The sequence below is a fragment of the Mytilus californianus genome, unplaced genomic scaffold (genome assembly GCF_021869535.1).
Source record: "Mytilus californianus isolate M0D057914Y unplaced genomic scaffold, xbMytCali1.0.p SCAF_5, whole genome shotgun sequence".
Taxonomy (NCBI): Eukaryota; Metazoa; Mollusca; class Bivalvia; order Mytilida; family Mytilidae; genus Mytilus; species Mytilus californianus.
In genome coordinates this window covers 67073408-67093502 of record NW_026262701.1, presented here as the reverse complement: position 1 = coordinate 67093502, position 20095 = coordinate 67073408, and the positions used below count along the sequence as shown (strand labels likewise).

The 20095-nt window shown below is 31.7% G+C and overlaps 1 protein-coding gene and 1 long non-coding RNA gene across 5 annotated transcripts in view; one reads left to right on the top strand and one right to left on the bottom strand.

Annotated features, from left to right (window-relative positions):
* LOC127701283 (uncharacterized) overlaps positions 1–20095 on the bottom strand; it is a 526465-nt gene that overhangs the window by 161214 nt on the left and 345156 nt on the right. The window lies entirely within an intron of this gene.
* LOC127701376 (uncharacterized) overlaps positions 3785–20095 on the top strand; it is a 34623-nt gene continuing 18312 nt past the window's right edge. Inside the window, exon 1 of the long non-coding RNA XR_007981991.1 lies at positions 3785–3947. This is a non-coding gene — a long non-coding RNA (uncharacterized LOC127701376). The remainder of the gene's footprint in view (positions 3948–20095) is intronic.

Here is a 20095-nt window from a genome sequence, read left to right as displayed (position 1 = left end):
CCCCCACGAAGAGCACATTTTACATAGATCATCAAGTCTTGCCGTATTTTTTTCTGTAAAAACTTAATGCATGAACATGATTTCTATATAGCACCGTCATCTACATCTTGTGAAATTTCACAATCTTGTAAACAAATTAATAAATCAATGACCATAATATTGAATAAAGTGAACTAATACAACTAGTTTGAAGGGTACCATTCACAGTTTGTTCAACTATACACAATACACGCAATGGTCGATGAACAAAATATACCAAATCGTCTTAAGTCTTATACCCAATAAAAGTGAGCAGACATGCGACCGCTTATTTAACTTGCTTACGACTGCTTGTCAACAACACCAACTAGCACCACAGATATTCTTAACAGACTTTGAGACAGCTACCTGTTATTCTGCCCAGCAAGTATTCGCCAACATTATCTTAAGAAGCTTAAAAAGCTAATTTGAGCTGGATTCACTGAAACTTCATTTACAGGTAAATTTCATTTATCCCTTATGCCAAAAAAAAACCCCATTTCTCCAACAAGGAATTATTTACCTGTAGACAAAAATATCAAATGTTGGACAAACGTGAACATAGCGTTAAAACGCATCTGGTGTAGTAAAATTGGTACCGTGAATATTATTGAAATGTTAAAATCCCTCGCTAATATATAAAACCTACAGATATAGTTTCAGAGGCGAGTAAATTAATTATGTCTTTATTCCTTTTTACTTTGAAACGTTTAATGGATCATTCTCAAACAAATTGACTTCCTGACCATTTGTAACACAAACGTTAAAAATCGACAATACTTGTTCAACAATCGCTTAGTATTTTACCTTAAGAATTGAATATAATTTCATTAATCCTTAATGCCAAAAATAAATCACATTTCTCCGACATGAAATATTTTACCTGTAGACAAAAATATCAAATGTTGGAGAAAATTGAACATACCGTCGAAACGCATCTGGTGTAGTAAAATTGGTACCGTTAAACTTATTGAAATTTCCAAATCCCATGCTAATATATTAACCTACAGATATAGTTTCAGGGGCGAGTAAATTAATTATGTCTTCATTCCTTTAATGTCTCATTCTCAAAACAAATTGACTTCCTGACCATTTGAAACACAAAAGATGAAAATCGACAAAACTTATTCAACAATCGCTCAGTATTTCACCTTAAGAATGGAATATTTGTACTGCGAAATTAATCGAAACTGTGGAGGCAGATCTAAAGAGCTCAATTCAGATACAATTGATTATGCAAATTATGCTTATTTAGTAGATAAAGATAAGTATGCTTTCAGATTTTTATCACGAACATTTAATTCCCATTGGATTGTATATACTATAAAGCAAATATTGGAACATTTAGATGATGTCAGTCAAGGTTGTTCTGGTCAATCGCCAGTCCAATAGGAAGAACAAAGAAGAACATGTTTGCGACAAACAAAGAGTTCATAAGAAATATACTCATGCAAATAACTTGTAAAAGGCTTTTTGTAGGTACTTATTATTTCTCTTGGTTATAGATCATAAGTAATTGGATTTTTCTTGTCGTAAAATAGAATTTTGCAAAAGATGCAAAACAATTTACCACGAAGAGTAGGCGTGATGTTCATGATATATCTTCTCATTTAAGTATTATTGTTTAAAAAAATCTCTAATTTAACATAATTAAACCAATCGACAAAAAATAAATCGTTTAAAATCTATTCGAATCCGAATCATTCGAAATCAAAACTATTACACATGTGTTAAATGTCGAAGGCTAACGTATCGAACAAACTATGATAACAACAGGGAAAAAAACTTAGAATCTGGAAGAGACGAGAAAAATTGAAAACACGGATAAAAGTGTTAGGACGATTAAGAAAAACGTATACGACCAAAATAAAAATCAAAAAACGTACGTACAAAGACTACACGTAGAGTTTACTACTCAGATGTAAACAAAACAAAAAAAAAAAAACTCAGAATGAGATGTGCATACAAAAAAAATCAAACAAGACAAATAAAAACAAAGAATACTTGATTCGAGCGTCACTGATGGGTCTTTTGTAGACAAAACGCGCGTCTGGCGCAAGTACAATATTTCAATCCTGGTATCTATGATGAGTTTATTTACAACCACTGGATCAATGCCACTGCTGGTGAAGTTTTTGTTCCCCGAGGGTATCACCGGCCCAGTAGTTAACACTTCTGCGTTGACATGAATTATCATTGATATGGTCATAATTATAAATTTACTGTTTACAAAACTTTGAATTTTTGAAATACTAAGGCTTTTCTACCTCAGGAATAGATTACTTTAGCTGTATTTGGCAAAAGTTTTAGGAATTTTTGGTCCTCAATGCTCTTCAACTTCGTACTTTATTTGGCCTTTATAATTTTTTTTTATTCGAGCATCACTGATGAGTCTTTTGTAGACGAAACGCGCGTCTGGCGCAAGTACAAAATTTCAATTCTGGTATCTATGATGAGTTTATTCAAAACGTAAACGAACACAAAATATTTAATAATACCAGATGTCCATTACAATTCAAAATACTGAAAAATACGAACAACTCGGAACAAAAATTTACATATTCAATTTGTTAATTTTCCATTTTTGGACGGTGTGGTTCTTTTGGTCCTTTCTTACAGTTTGTAAATTTTCAAACTCGTTAGCTTTGCCCGTGTCGACAGTGACGTTTCAGATTCATGTATACTTATATATGTATATCTGGTAAATTATCAAATCAGGGATTTCATGACAACAAAATACTACTACTTATTTTTTTACTGAATTCTTTAAAAGAAATAAAGATATGGTTTGGAAGTTTAGTTTTATCTGTAAAAACCTTATTTCAAAAGGGATATATACATCCTAAGTTTCACAGTGGTGTTGTTTATGGATGCCATCTATTTATATGAGAGTCATGCACACTTATTGATCCCTTGAACTAACTAATTCTTAAAGGTTATCGATTTAACAATGCAGTAAGATCTTTGGACATTATCTTTAATGATTTCTGTTTTAATGAATTAAAATATAACTAAAATTACTTTGGTATTCACTTATTTATACGTATGTCCTATCATGTCGATACTTATATGTTGGTATAATGTTTTGACGTCTTTACATCAAATTGAAAAAAAATTGTCCTCTTCTAAAATTTATTTTTTACAGCAAAGTCATTTCAAGATTTCAAGTCCAGAATAAACATGCATTAAAAATCCACATATTAAAACGAGAATTTATACATAAATTTAAAAGAAATCTTATATACTAAAACGATGCTTCATTTCGAAAACAACGTAAACTCGTTTTTTGCAATCACTGAATTTGTAATCAAATTGTCTGTTAAAATATCAAGGGAAGATTTCGATACGATTTGATTAATCTCAAATTTTAATTAATAATTTTGACATTTTTTTTTCTAAACATAAAAGCCGAACGATTATCATTGTAGAATGTAAAATTATCATTACTGAAATGTCAAGTACAGTATGTTGGATTCTTTCCGAACTCGTACTGTTGGTGGCACTGTTGCTTCACAATTTTCACTAGATGAAAAATTATCGTTTATCTACGACATATTGCTTTATCATTATATAATAATAACTAAATATCATTTTTAGTTTCCTTTCAATACAGATGTAGGTGTTATCAAATTTTAAATGTTTACATGAAGTTTGAAATACAAAATTATGATTAAGGAAAAACATTGCATTTATATTACATTATAATCGATTGAATAATAAAAGAAACGACTTCATCAATGACACAGTCACATAATTTACAACTTTGTTCAACGAATCACTGCAATCTGTTAAATTGTGAAATTATTGTTATTTAATTGAATATAGAATTCAGTTACTAATTAATCGGATGTCCTATATATAATTCATATTCAATAATATAACTGGTGATTTCAGATTGACATACGGTGGATGTAGAGAAACTGTTTGAGGTAAGAACTTCAAAATCATTCCCTTCATATATTCGAAGGTAATTTTTGTTTAATTATAATAATAATAATAATAATAATAATATTAATGATGATAATAATAATAATGATAATAATAATAATAATAATAATAATAATAATAATAATAATAATAATAATAATAATAATAATAAGATGACTGACAGTCAAATAGTAAATAATAATGTCACTACCACAGCTCAGCGTATGGCCTCCTCTGAACATATGAAGGTCTCGACTATGTATTGGATACCTAACCTACACAAAACACCCGTAAAATATCGTTTCATCTCGGCCCCTCGTAAATGTTTTACTACTAATATTTCGATGCTTTTTACTAATTCATTAACTACTATCAAAGAACTTATCATTATTTTATATAATAAAACATAATTGTAAAATAGTTCTCGGTTGTAAAATTATTCTTTGGATGTTTTAGATAAATTATGCGAGTTTGGTGGTTCTTTTGAATCGATTAACAGTTCTGACTTTTCCGCTCTTTATATTACACTCCCATTCAATCTTATCAAACATAACTTTTCCTATTTAATTAAAGGTTCGTTTGAAAAATCTGATTGCAAATGTAGTTGCTGCAACTCATATAAAGCCCTTTTCTTTAATGAGAAAGGTATGTATGCTAGATATACTTATTGGATGTGTGATGAGATGATTAAAGCTGTAAATTTTCTCCGTGACAACATTTATAACGTTTCGGCAATAAAGTTTATCGACAGGTTGTAGGCATTCCTATGGGCACCAACTGTGCTCGGGTGTGTAATAGCATACTTGTTCCTGTACTGTTATGAATCACAGTTTATGGTCAAACTCAGTAAAAACCTATCTAAATTCCAATTAATTGATAAATTCAGCAACACTTACCGTTATCTTGATGATTTTTTTCGTTAAATAATAAAGAACTCTCTCTAAATATACTGCCATAATTTACTAAAAGAAACTTACTTTAAATAGATCAAATGTAAACACCAATAACTATTCTTTCTTAGATTAGATATTTCCCTTTTTGGACGGTGATGTTCCTTACGGTGTTTATATAGTCTAACTCGTTCGCTATGCCCGTGTCTGCGGTGACGTTTTGAATTTCAATAAGCCTAATCTATGTAGTACTGGTAAATTATGTAGTCAATGATTTTATTACCACAAATTACTTAAAACCTTCACTATATTCTACCATAGATACAATGATTGGGTTTGGAAGTTTGGCTGAACCTGTGGAAAACTTATTTCAAAAGGAATTTTACGGTGATGTTGTTTACCGAGCCCGGAAATTTAGATACGATCCGGGTAACCTCATCAACCCTTTGAATAAAATTATTCTAAAAGGTTACCTATTCAACACTGTAATTAGATTTTTCAAATATTGTTTTCATTGGTATAAATATTTATTTTTTTATCAGTAAATTAAAACCATACTAAAAATTATTGTAATACACATATGCACATTCACGGTTCTACAATCTGTCGATACCTGTATTTTGGCATTGTAGTGTACTGATTGATATTTTAGTCTTCGATCCATAAGTGTTTAAACTTAATTGTTTTTGGCTTTGAACTAGCTGCCAGTACATACGAGTACTCTCAGATCTTTACTTTGTGTCTTTTTTGTTGTGAGGTATGTATAAATTCCCTGCCACGTCTGGTCTGTGTTTTTGTTAGAAGTGTTTTTCTGCTTTGTGTCGATCTGATGAATTAAGCCCTTTTCAACTGATTTTTATATTTATTTCTCTTGTTGTGTCGTAACACCACTGTGCCAGGTTATGGGAAGGTTGGCGCCTTCAAACATGATTAACCCCGCCACATTCTTTATGTGCCTGTCCCAAATCAGAAGCATGTATTTCAGTGGTTGTTGTTGGTTCATGTCTGTCATTTTTTGTAAATTGTTTTGTTATAAATTATGCCGTTATTTTTCCCAATTAAATTGTTTCATATTTTTCTTGTCGGGGCCCTTTATAGCCGACTATGATATTTGGTGGATAGTTGTCTCATTAGCATTCATACATTTACCTTATTTTTATAAAACTGAATCTTTATAAAAAGTTTGACATTGATTCTTTTACTGAGGAGAGTCGTGACTTCTCCAGACACTTGCCTTAGGGATTAAGTCGTACGGGACAGTATATTAATATATCCCATACAGCCATACAGATACCAGTTGAGCAAGTGGTTATAGATTTCTTTCGCGGGAGGAGTGCCAGGTAAACTTCAACATTTGTAATATGGATAACGTCACTGCAATCAGACTGAGTGTGACTGTATTTATACATTCCACATATAGAAAAACGTGATGCGTTTTGTGAAAAGAGAACGGGGAAATGACAGATATTGCTCGAAACTTGAACTTTAAGCTAAGATATCTTTTTGTTATTTATGCCTAGAGTTGCTGTTTCATTTGCATAAACTCAGCTTTCTTCCCATTATCTTTTATTCATGCTCACTAAAGAGTATACCAGTAGTTATATATATATATTATACCATCTTTTCCGCAAGTTTATTGTTTTCTGTTTAGTATTAAATTTATAATTAAGATCCATTTATTACATCGGTGATCCGTTTATTTGGCAATCGTCAATGGCAGTTAGCAGGGTTTAAGAACATTTGTTGTTCGACCTGTTAGTCAAATGCGTTTTGTTAAAATATACTTTTTCACTTTTTTGGTCTTTTGGAAAATGTTGTTTGTGCTGTATTTAGACCCCTCTAACAAGAAATTTGTTTTGCATGCACATGTATAAAAATTACGGTTTTTATCCAACGCAATCATAGGTTTGAACGTTGTTTTCAATTTAGACTTGTTTATATATATATATATATATATAGGAAAAAAATAAGGCTGAAAATGCACCAAATATTTATATTCAATATGAATATTCACATTTTGTCTATTACAACAACAAATTGTTCAAAAATGTTCTCCATAGTATCCTACCGGTTTCACTGTTTAACAGATCTTCAAGGATATGGTTGCTGGCGACGTCGTCAAAGGTAATTTTAATAAATAAATTTTTTTATTAAGAAACACCGTCCTAAATGATATAGATGAAATGGGAATCTTGAAGGCATTTCTTTATAATTATGTACTTTCACTTTCGTTTTAAGTACCTACATTGTGCTATATTATGACGTTCAGGACTAAATAATAATGTCGCTGATGGACGTTACCCCTGACGACGTCGCCAACAACCACATCCTTGAAGATCTGTTAAACAGTGAAACCGGTAGGATACTATGGACAGTGGCGGATCCAGAACTTTTCACAAGGGGGGCCCGCTGACTGACCTAAGGGGGGGGGGGGGGGGGGGGGGGGCCCGCTCCAGTCATGCTTCAGTGATTCCCTCTATAATCAACCAAATTTTTCCCACGAAAGGGGGGGGGGGCCGGGTCCCCCAGGTCCCCCCCTGGATCCGCCTATGATGGAGAACATTTTTGAACAATTTGTTGTTGTAATAGACAAAATGTGAATATTCATATTGAATATAAATATTTGGTGCATTTTCAACCTTATTTTTTTTCCTATTTTATGCACAGCGTGGACAAAATTTAAAACTTTTTAATATATATATCATAATAATTTGTACATTGATAGATACACAAAATATACACTGTCAGAATTCATGTTTTATTGATTGATTTTTTTTGTGAACGTCCAGAGGCAAATAATTCTTATTCAAGACGATAACAAATAAACTGTAAATCCAATAATTCATTTTTGCAAAGTTTATCGATCGGGATGAAGGGCAGGTATTTTTAACTCCCTCGAGAGAAAGAGTATAATTGACAGAGACAGAATGTTTGCCTTACAACAGGCCAAACACTGACCCTAAAAGAATTGTTGCAATGGTTCTGTAACGTACAGAGAGCTTGGCTCTTCCTACACGAGGCATCGTCCCTATTTTAATATGTTTAATACTCTGAGAAAGTCGTGAACGATTATAAGGACGATTGCTTAAATGTTAAAGCTTATAAACTGAGAAGACATAAATCTAACATTAAAATTCGTACAAAGCCTTTTATTCTATTCCAGACAACTCTTTATTTTTTCTTTAAATTTACTGAATAGGAAACTTAGATGTTTCGATTAATGTTGGTTTGACTAAATCTTAAAAAAAAGATCACATTATTTTTTTTTAATTTCAGTTCAATCTTATGAGATGAGTTAATATTTGTCATTTATGGTTTTCCTTCTTAAGTTAATCGCATATTCAATAAATAGATTTTTAAAACAAATACTTGTACTACAATTTTTGCGCTTATCAAAAAAATCAAATCATCAAGTAAATGTTCAACTTCAATATTTTATTCAATCAGAGACGCCCATTTCAGGCAAATAAATCAAGTTTTGCGATATGTTCAAATGATTACCAAAATTTGTTTACCATTTCATGAACAAAATGAAGATGGAGAAAGAAATAACTTATATTTATAAATCTATGTTTTGACATTGACTAAGATGGTGATCCTAAGATAAAAAATAATAAATACTGAATTATTTATAAAGGCTGGCATAAACATATGAATAGTATCTCAATTATAACCAATCAATCAAATCAATATCATGACTGTACCTATGTCAGTGTGTCTTCTAAAAAGTAAAAATTAAGAAAATGATTTAATTTCATAAATGTGTTTACTAACAATATTTGATTTATTGATCAAATAGCATATTTGAGTTATTATGTGACTATCTTCACTAGACATTACCGCAATAAATTGTGATTGAATGTCTAAATTGTAAAAATTTACCTATTTCCATTTTAATGGAAACTCTCTCATTTCCAAAGATGTATATTTAAGTAGAAAGTGGGGCTCGTCTTTCCCTTCTCTTTTATATACAAATATTACCTAAAATCCTTTTTTCATGTGAGATACGTTATTTATAGTGTATCCACAATCGCTAGTTTATCCAGCATTATATAATTCTAGGGATAGTTAAGGAAATAAAAGACGATACATGTAAATTACTCAAATATAAATATACATAATAATACAAAAAATAGTATTGACTACTGAGCTGGTGATACCTTAGGGATGTATGAGAACCAAAACAGCTATATGACCGAAAAGAATCTATAAATAATAGCCAAATTCATCGAAGGTTAACTTTGCCTGAGGGAGTTGAAACCTTAGTTTCTTAATAATTTATAAATTTATAAACGGACAATTTAAGAAAGGTTTGTTATGAATCACATAAGTACCGAAGTATTAACTACTGAGCTGATGATACCCTTGGGGAGTGATACTAGTACTCCACCAGCAGCGGTGTATTTATCTTCATCAGGAACGCTCAAAGTCGCATATTTGAAAGCCAAGGATGTACAAGTTTTAGCTTTCTAAAAAGCTTTGGAGTGCTCCACCGTATCATCCTTTTAGTTGAGATGTGGTCTATTGGATTGTTTAAGTATGGCAAACAGGGGCGTATATATATATATATATAGCTACCTTCTTTATGAAGTGGAATCACAAACTGAAGGGCGAGGGGTGTGGGGGCCGCCTAAGTTAATCGCATATTCAATAAATAGATTTTTAAAACAAATACTTGTACTACAATTTTTGCGCTTATCAAAAAAATCAAATCATCAAGTAAATGTTCAACTTCAATATTTTATTCAATCAGAGACGCCCATTTCAGGCAAATAAATCAAGTTTTGAGATATGTTCAAATGATTACCAAAATTTGTTTACCATTTCATGAACAAAATGAAGATGGAGAAAGAAATAACTTATATTTATAAATCTATGTTTTGACATTGACTAAGATGGTGATCCTAAGATAAAAAATAATAAATACTGAATTATTTATAAAGGCTGGCATAAACATATGAATAGTATCTCAATTATAACCAATCAATCAAATCAATATCATGACTGTACCTATGTCAGTGTGTCTTCTAAAAAGTAAAAATTAAGAAAATGATTTAATTTCATAAATGTGTTTACTAACAATATTTGATTTATTGATCAAATAGCATATTTGAGTTATTATGTGACTATCTTCACTAGACATTACCGAAATAAATTGTGATTGAATGTCTAAATTGTAAAAATTTACCTATTTCCATTTTAATGGAAACTCTCTCATTTCCAAAGATGTATATTTAAGTAGAAAGTGGGGCTCGTCTTTCCCTTCTCTTTTATATACAAATATTACCTAAAATCCTTTTTTCATGTGAGATACGTTATTTATAGTGTATCCACAATCGCTAGTTTATCCAGCATTATATAATTCTAGGGATAGTTAAGGAAATAAAAGACGATACATGTAAATTACTCAAATATAAATATACATAATAATACAAAAAATAGTATTGACTACTGAGCTGGTGATACCTTAGGGATGTATGAGAACCAAAACAGCTATATGACCGAAAAGAATCTATAAATAATAGCCAAATTCATCGAAGGTTAACTTTGCCTGAGGGAGTTGAAACCTTAGTTTCTTAATAATTTCTAAATTTATAAACGGACAATTTAAGAAAGGTTTGTTATGAATCACATAAGTACCGAAGTATTAACTACTGAGCTGATGATACCCTTGGGGAGTGATACTAGTACTCCACCAGCAGCGGTGTATTTATCTTCATCAGGAACGCTCAAAGTCGCATATTTGAAAGCCAAGGATGTACAAGTTTTAGCTTTCTAAAAAGCTTTGGAGTGCTCCACCGTATCATCCTTTTAGTTGAGATGTGGTCTATTGGATTGTTTAAGTATGGCAAACAGGGGCGTATATATATATATATAGCTACCTTCTTTATGAAGTGGAATCACAAACTAAAGGGCGAGGGGTCTGGGGGCCGCCTAAGTTAATCGCATATTCAATAAATAGATTTTTAAAACAAATACTTGTACTACAATTTTTGCGCTTATCAAAAAAATCAAATCATCAAGTAAATGCTCAACTTCAATATTTTATTCAATCAGAGACGCCCATTTCAGGCAAATAAATCAAGTTTTGAGATATGTTCAAATGATTACCAAAATTTGTTTACCATTACATGAACAAAATGAAGATGGAGAAAGAAATAACTTATATTTATAAATCTATGTTTTGACATTGACTAAGATGGTGATCCTAAGATAAAAAATAATAAATACTGAATTATTTATAAAGGCTGGCATAAACATATGAATAGTATCTCAATTATAACTAATCAATCAAATCAATATCATGACTGTACCTATGTCAGTGTGTCTTCTAAAAAGTAAAAATTAAGAAAATGATTTAATTTCATAAATGTGTTTACTAACAATATTTGATTTATTGATCAAATAGCATATTTGAGTTATTATGTGACTATCTTCACTAGACATTACCGAAATAAATTGTGATTGAATGTCTAAATTGTAAAAATTTACCTATTTCCATTTTAATGGAAACTCTCTCATTTCCAAAGATGTATATTTAAGTAGAAAGTGGGGCTCGTCTTTCCCTTCTCTTTCATATACAAATATTACCTAAAATCCTTTTTTCATGTGAGATACGTTATTTATAGTGTATCCACAATCGCTAGTTTATCCAGCATTATATAATTCTAGGGATAGTTAAGGAAATAAAAGACGATACATGTAAATTACTCAAATATAAATATACATAATAATACAAAAAATAGTATTGACTACTGAGCTGGTGATACCTTAGGGATGTATGAGAACCAAAACAGCTGTATGACCGAAAAGAATCTATAAATAATAGCCAAATTCATCGAAGGTTAACTTTGCCTGAGGGAGTTGAAACCTTAGTTTCTTAATAATTTATAAATTTATAAACGGACAATTTAAGAAAGGTTTGTTATGAATCACATAAGTACCGAAGTATTAACTACTGAGCTGATGATACCCTTGGGGAGTGATACTAGTACTCCACCAGCAGCGGTGTATTTATCTTCATCAGGAACGCTCAAAGTCGCATATTTGAAAGCCAAGGATGTACAAGTTTTAGCTTTTTAAAAAGCTTTGGAGTGCTTCACCGTATCATCCTTTTAAGTGAGATGTGGTCTATTGGATTGTTTAAGTATGGCAAACAGGGGCGTATATATATATATATATAGCTACCTTCTTTATGAAGTGGAATCACAAACTTAAGGGCGAGGGGTGTGGGGGCCGCCTAAGTTAATCGCATATTCAATAAATAGATTTTTAAAACAAATACTTGTACTACAATTTTTGCGCTTATCAAAAAAATCAAATCATCAAGTAAATGTTCAACTTCAATATTTTATTCAATCAGAGACGCCCATTTCAGGCAAATAAATCAAGTTTTGAGATATGTTCAAATGATTACCAAAATTTGTTTACCATTTCATGAACAAAATGAAGATGGAGAAAGAAATAACTTATATTTATAAATCTATGTTTTGACATTGACTAAGATGGTGATCCTAAGATAAAAAATAATAAATGCTGAATTATTTATAAAGGCTGGCATAAACATATGAATAGTATCTCAATTATAACCAATCAATCAAATCAATATCATGACTGTACCTATGTCAGTGTGTCTTCTAAAAAGTAAAAATTAAGAAAATGATTTAATTTCATAAATGTGTTTACTAACAATATTTGATTTATTGATCAAATAGCATATTTGAGTTATTATGTGACTATCTTCACTAGACATTACCGAAATAAATTGTGATTGAATGTCTAAATTGTAAAAATTTACCTATTTCCATTTTAATGGAAACTCTCTCATTTCCAAAGATGTATATTTAAGTAGAAAGTGGGGCTCGTCTTTCCCTTCTCTTTCATATACAAATATTACCTAAAATCCTTTTTTCATGTGAGATACGTTATTTATAGTGTATCCACAATCGCTAGTTTATCCAGCATTATATAATTCTAGGGATAGTTAAGGAAATAAAAGACGATACATGTAAATTACTCAAATATAAATATACATAATAATACAAAAAATAGTATTGACTACTGAGCTGGTGATACCTTAGGGATGTATGAGAACCAAAACAGCTGTATGACCGAAAAGAATCTATAAATAATAGCCAAATTCATCGAAGGTTAACTTTGCCTGAGGGAGTTGAAACCTTAGTTTCTTAATAATTTCTAAATTTATAAACGGACAATTTAAGAAAGGTTTGTTATGAATCACATAAGTACCGAAGTATTAACTACTGAGCTGATGATACCCTTGGGGAGTGATACTAGTACTCCACCAGCAGCGGTGTATTTATCTTCATCAGGAACGCTCAAAGTCGCATATTTGAAAGCCAAGGATGTACAAGTTTTAGCTTTTTAAAAAGCTTTGGAGTGCTTCACCGTATCATCCTTTTAAGTGAGATGTGGTCTATTGGATTGTTTAAGTATGGCAAACAGGGGCGTATATATATATATATATAGCTACCTTCTTTATGAAGTGGAATCACAAACTTAAGGGCGAGGGGTGTGGGGGCCGCCTAAGTTAATCGCATATTCAATAAATAGATTTTTAAAACAAATACTTGTACTACAATTTTTGCGCTTATCAAAAAAATCAAATCATCAAGTAAATGTTCAACTTCAATATTTTATTCAATCAGAGACGCCCATTTCAGGCAAATAAATCAAGTTTTGAGATATGTTCAAATGATTACCAAAATTTGTTTACCATTTCATGAACAAAATGAAGATGGAGAAAGAAATAACTTATATTTATAAATCTATGTTTTGACATTGACTAAGATGGTGATCCTAAGATAAAAAATAATAAATACTGAATTATTTATAAAGGCTGGCATAAACATATGAATAGTATCTCAATTATAACCAATCAATCAAATCAATATCATGACTGTACCTATGTCAGTGTGTCTTCTAAAAAGTAAAAATTAAGAAAATGATTTAATTTCATAAATGTGTTTACTAACAATATTTGATTTATTGATCAAATAGCATATTTGAGTTATTATGTGACTATCTTCACTAGACATTACCGAAATAAATTGTGATTGAATGTCTAAATTGTAAAAATTTACCTATTTCCATTTTAATGGAAACTCTCTCATTTCCAAAGATGTATATTTAAGTAGAAAGTGGGGCTCGTCTTTCCCTTCTCTTTTATATACAAATATTACCTAAAATCCTTTTTTCATGTGAGATACGTTATTTATAGTGTATCCACAATCGCTAGTTTATCCAGCATTATATAATTCTAGGGATAGTTAAGGAAATAAAAGACGATACATGCAAATTACTCAAATATAAATATACATAATAATACAAAAAATAGTATTGACTACTGAGCTGGTGATACCTTAGGGATGTATGAGAACCAAAACAGCTATATGACCGAAAAGAATCTATAAATAATAGCCAAATTCATCGAAGGTTAACTTTGCCTGAGGGAGTTGAAACCTTAGTTTCTTAATAATTTCTAAATTTATAAACGGCAATTTAAGAAAAGTTTGTTATGAATCACATAAGTACCGAAGTATTAACTACTGAGCTGATGATACCCTTGGGGAGTGATACTAGTACTCCACCAGCAGCGGTGTATTTATCTTCATCAGGAACACTCAAAGTCGCATATTTGAAAGCCAAGGATGTACAAGTTTTAGCTTTCTAAAAAGCTTTGGAGTGCTTCACCGTATCATCCTTTTAGTTGAGATGTGGTCTATTGGATTGTTTAAGTATGGCAAACAGGGGCGTATATATATATATATAGCTACCTTCTTTATGAAGTGGAATCACAAACTAAAGGGCGAGGGGTCTGGGGGCCGCCTAAGGCCCCCAGTAGGTCCAGTGCAAAGCCCTGGTAGGGGAGCCTTCGCATATATAGCGTATCAAAACAATCACAACCGAAATAAAACTTGGACATTTTTGTTGTGGTTTTTTAATCAACTATTTGTTTAACTTCGAGTCGAATGAAGACTTAATACTGTCGTTTGCGTTTTTTTTACTGAAAGCTTTTAAAATCACGGAGATTTGTTCCGTATGCTTGTATTTGTATTGAGCAAAGTAGATTTTAAAAAACAAACAATAAACATAAACACAATACTATATGTGGAGTTTCTGTAGTCCAAATAATTATGACGTCTTGGAAGGCTATTTTTAATTTTTGCTTTGACGCCTTAGGCTTCGACGCCTTCCTAAGGCGTCAAAGAAAAAAAATATAATAGCATTTCAAGACGTCATAATTATTTGGACTAGAGTTTCTGTAACATAAACACCATTGGATACCAAATACTTGGTGGACACATTCTCCAATATTTTGCTTAACATATGTATTTAGATGTTTAAAAATTTTGTGGGTAAACTCTACAAGAGAGAGATGGAAATTTCTAATTTTACGCAGTTAGGAATTTTCGAAGTTGAAATTAATGAACTTTTTCAGAGGGAATGGTACTCTTTTTCATGATCTGCGTTTGTTAATTAGCCAGCTAATTAACAAATACATATGCGTTCGACCAGTTTTGTGGCAATATCTAGATGATAACAGTGAAGATACGTGTATTAAAAGTTTGGTGTATCTTTCGAATAAGAATCAGCAGTTTAGTGTCCGACTCGGACAGAAAATTATTTTTAAAATTGAATGACCTAATAGTCCAGTAAAACGAGTTAGAATTAACAATTTATTTAAATGCTTTTACAATCAACCATTCGTATAGCCGGCCCATATAGAAATGACTTCGAATTATCGAATCTATATACAAGATGTGTTTTGTCTTGTAAAATAAATAAAAACGTAAAACATGTACTGGAAAATGTGTACTTTTTTTTTATAATAACAGCAGTTCCAACTTCTCATCTACAAGTATACAGAAACTATTGATTGACTGAATGGTTATTAATGTCCGGTATCAAATATTACATGCACACAGGACGAGAATACGTTGACGTGATGTGAAAATGAAACTATTCGTGTTGTCAAGACCTACATACTTAGTCCATTTTGAACTAGTTCACAGGGTAACAGTCATTATTCCCGAATCGATACGAGTTGAAGAGTCTTCATTCTAGTAAGATGTGTGCTTTTGGCAAAGCGGAAAATAATTATTTTCAAGTTTTTTGTTTAACCCTAAAGGGGTTATGTTTTTTTTGCACTCAAAGCGAGTATGCGGTATGGTTGTGGTACCAACAACTATGTAGCTGGTATTTTCTAAACAATGCCCGTAATATAAAAAGTTCCTCTAAGTTTACAACAGTTGTATGTATTTATCGTACACATACATGTCTTACAGGATTAAAAATTCCGCTGCATGTGTATTCTTCTTGCTTTTATTCTTTATGTAGTTTTTAAAATGCATACATAGAAAGACCAATTCCTATATGTTAACTTTGTCCCTAAATCTCTTTGTTTTTTTGTTTTTGTTTTTTTTTGTGAAAACGACGTGGATGCACGTGCTGCCGTGCCTCCGGGTAGCTACGCCCCTGGCAAATGTTGTGCATATAAAGGCAACAGTAGAATACCGCTGTTCAATAATTCGATTAAGCAAAAACAAATCCGAGTAACAAACTAAAACCGAGGGAAACACATCAACTATAAGAGGAAAACAACGGAACAACAGAAACACTGAACTTCAACAAAAGCAAACGCCAAAATACATAGAAACGGACTGTAGATAACAACTGCCATATTCCTGACTTGGTACAGGACATTTTAAGAAAATAATGGTGGGTTGAACCTGGTGTTATGGCTAGCCAGACCTCCCGCTTATATTGTTAAAAATACAGCCAAAATGACAACACTACGTGACAGGAATACAGTACAAGCAAATGCTCAGCACAGAGAAATACATAAATGAATAATGTAATAGTACATTACAACATGTAAACCGCAGAATAACAACGAACACCTCCCATGCATTCACGACAGCACACCAGGACACCACAAACGAAATATAAACTGCGCGTCACATTAATGGATCAACGTCACAAAAAGTGACTTAGTTTTTGTGACGTTTATATTATCACAGGTAAATTTCTAAAAATAAAATAGATTTGTTTTATTTATAGACACGTACAAGAATATTAAATTGCGATTGAGTTTGTAATGATGTTATTCTATGTATTTTCTAACCATGACAAGAATATTAATATGGAATTATGTTTGTAATGGTGTCATTATTTGTATTTTCTAACCATGTCGGTTTTCCTTCTAACTCAAAACTGTGTATAAACAGAAAATCCTGTCCATATATAGTTGCTTTAAATTTAAAATCATATGAATGAAGTAGCTGATTTTTTATCTTAACTTTTACATACATATAGGGGGGAAAATAAAAGAAATAAGTGTTATAAGCCCGTCATAGATGAGAACTTTGAAAATATATACAATAATTAAACTGGATACATTGGTACAGGATATATTTTTATCTCTTTTGACATGGAACAAGCACACCATCAAAATGGAACGACAATGAAATATGATATTATTACATTTTCGGGTGTTTTTGTTACTATTTTCAATTTTTAAGGCACAGATAGGTATTCAAATCATCTTAATCTTTTGCAAAGAATACCAAGCAGTGGCGGATCCAGAGGGGGGCGTAGAGGGCGTACGCCCCCTCTTTGCTTGCACTTTTTTTTTTTTTTTTTTGTAAAATGATTAATCAGACTAGACTTCGCGAATTTTGCCATTTCCCGTGTATTCAATTTTTATGCGACAATTCTTTACTTATAAAGATAGTTTTCGCTCGTATTTACTGTAATATATTATTGATTATGTCAAAGTCATGTGATTCGCTACGGTGGAGTTGACCAGTACGTCGAAAAAACGTCACTCAGTCAATTTTAAATTCAAATTAAAGTAATGCTGCGTTCACACGTAATTCGAATTCGATTCGCATTAACTACTTCGAATTAGTTTAATTCGCATTCGAAACGTTTAACGTCCAAACGTAAATTCTAATTCGAATTGCAATGCGCGTCAAATTCGCTTTACTGTCCTAACGACGTTAACTTGTAATTCGTATTAACAAAAACGCATTTATAATGCGAATTGGATAATGCTATTTCGCCAATTCGAATCAATTCGAATTAAAAAAGAAGAGTGTGTGAACGCGATTAGCGAATTCGATTCGCATTCGATTCGAATTCAGTTCGAATTAAATGTACGTGTGAACGAGGCATTACACATTGCTTAGGCTGAGGATGACAAGCATGACGCCTTCAAAGCGACAAAGTATTGAGCAAGAACGTATTGACTTCTATTTCACAATTCCAACCATCAGAAAGTAATACTCTATTACACTCTCATGAAAAAAAAAGTTCCACAGCAATATTATTTACCTACGAAAACATGTTTAACCCCACACGCGCCAGCCCATTAATAACATTGCTGAATAGTGATCCCCAGTCAGTAAGCTCTAAATATAGATTTAAAGTCTAAGGTAAGGACCATTTGATTTGAGGGGGCAGTCTGAGATATTTCAGAGAAAAAAATCTGACCCTGATTTTTGCTTTAAACAATAATTCTGGCCGTATCTGGATTGAAAACAATAATCTTGTCCACTTTTTTGCTGTTAGAAAAAAATATTTTCAACAAAATTATTTAGCATTAAATGAACATGATGAATAAAAAACGGGCGTAATTTTTTTTTTTTTTTTTTGGGGGGGGGGGGGGGGTTGCATGTGAATCCCATATCTGACCGGAATGTCTGTTTCGCCGAACTGATATACTGAATACTTTTTTCAAGGCCCGACTACAACCTGCTGCTGGGTGTGGCCTATATGTCTTCATGTGTCGACAGTCATTCACAACTTCACTGTCATTTCCGACTCATTAGTAGCCTTTGGTTGATTTGGAACCCCCTCACTTCCCTTGTTGGTTTAAACATTTCAACCAAACATTTGGATAAAAATTGCTTGTTTGTCTTTCTTCGTGTCGGTCGTATTGTAAATTTCATAGCCGTATATCTTGTTTACAACAAGAAATCTGTGAGATTATGCTAACTAACCATGCATACAACAAACGAAATTTTCTATGTCCATTTTTTACTGACAAATCCCACATCAAATAAATTAATTAGTACATAGCTTTGAATCCATCCAATCATTTTATAATAGACAATTAATGGAGAGAATACGGCGCCAAAAATGTCCAACCCCTACACTTTAACTATAAAATGCATTTTACACTTATTTTATGTTTTTTAGTCAAAAAAAGGCCCAAAAAAATTTTCGCCTCGCTACGCTCGGCAAACTCCATTACTACGCCCCCCCTTTCCAAAATTCTGGATCCGCCCCTGCCAAGTAATGAAAATTCATAGTTTTATATGGGAAAATGATTATAACTAAATGCAAAAATTGTTGTCTTGTTACCATACAATTATTGAAAATTTGCTTCTATATTAAATACCCCACTTTTGCTTGACAGTGGTAATTTATTGAAATTTAAAATACACTTCTATTGTTTTTGCTGGTTTTTTTTTCAAAGGATAAAGTTAAGTTGATAATGTGAAAAGATGCAGCAAATAAATTTTAAAGCGTATGTAAGACAACAAAATTTTAGTTTAAACATATATTCATTTCCGTGAACACATATGAATAACATCATATGAATTAATTTTCTGGATTTGGCAACAGCTTTAGCAAAACCGTCTCCTGATAGTACAAATATCAATTCATATACATGCTCTTTGGTGATTAAACTTGTATCGAATAATAAAAGACTTTAATACTTAAAGATTTATCAAAGAACAATTAAATTCGGCCTGGTTTAGAAATCATTTCAGAAAAGAATAATTATATAGTATAAAAATAATATGTTCGTGCTGAAATTTAAATTGGTTTCGTAATTTGTTTTAACTTCTCAATATAGACCTCTGTACTCTGTCAAAAAAGATTGGGTTTTTTTCAACATCAATTGAACTTAAATTATCATAAAGTTAATTGTTCGTCTATTACACGATCGTTGATTGTTCTCTATCACTATAACTTCGACTACATTTTAGGTGAAAATGAGAGAAAATATACAATATCACATTAAACACAGTTTTGTGAGTCCACTAAATTGACTAATTCTGGAACTATCATTAAACAAAATAGGACTTTTTTTACATATGTTCTTACACTGGGCATCTTAATATACCCGGTATGTAATTTTAAATAAACTCATCATAGATACCAGGATTAAAATTGTGTACGCCAGACGCGCGTTTCGCCCTCAAAAGATCCATCATTGACGCTCG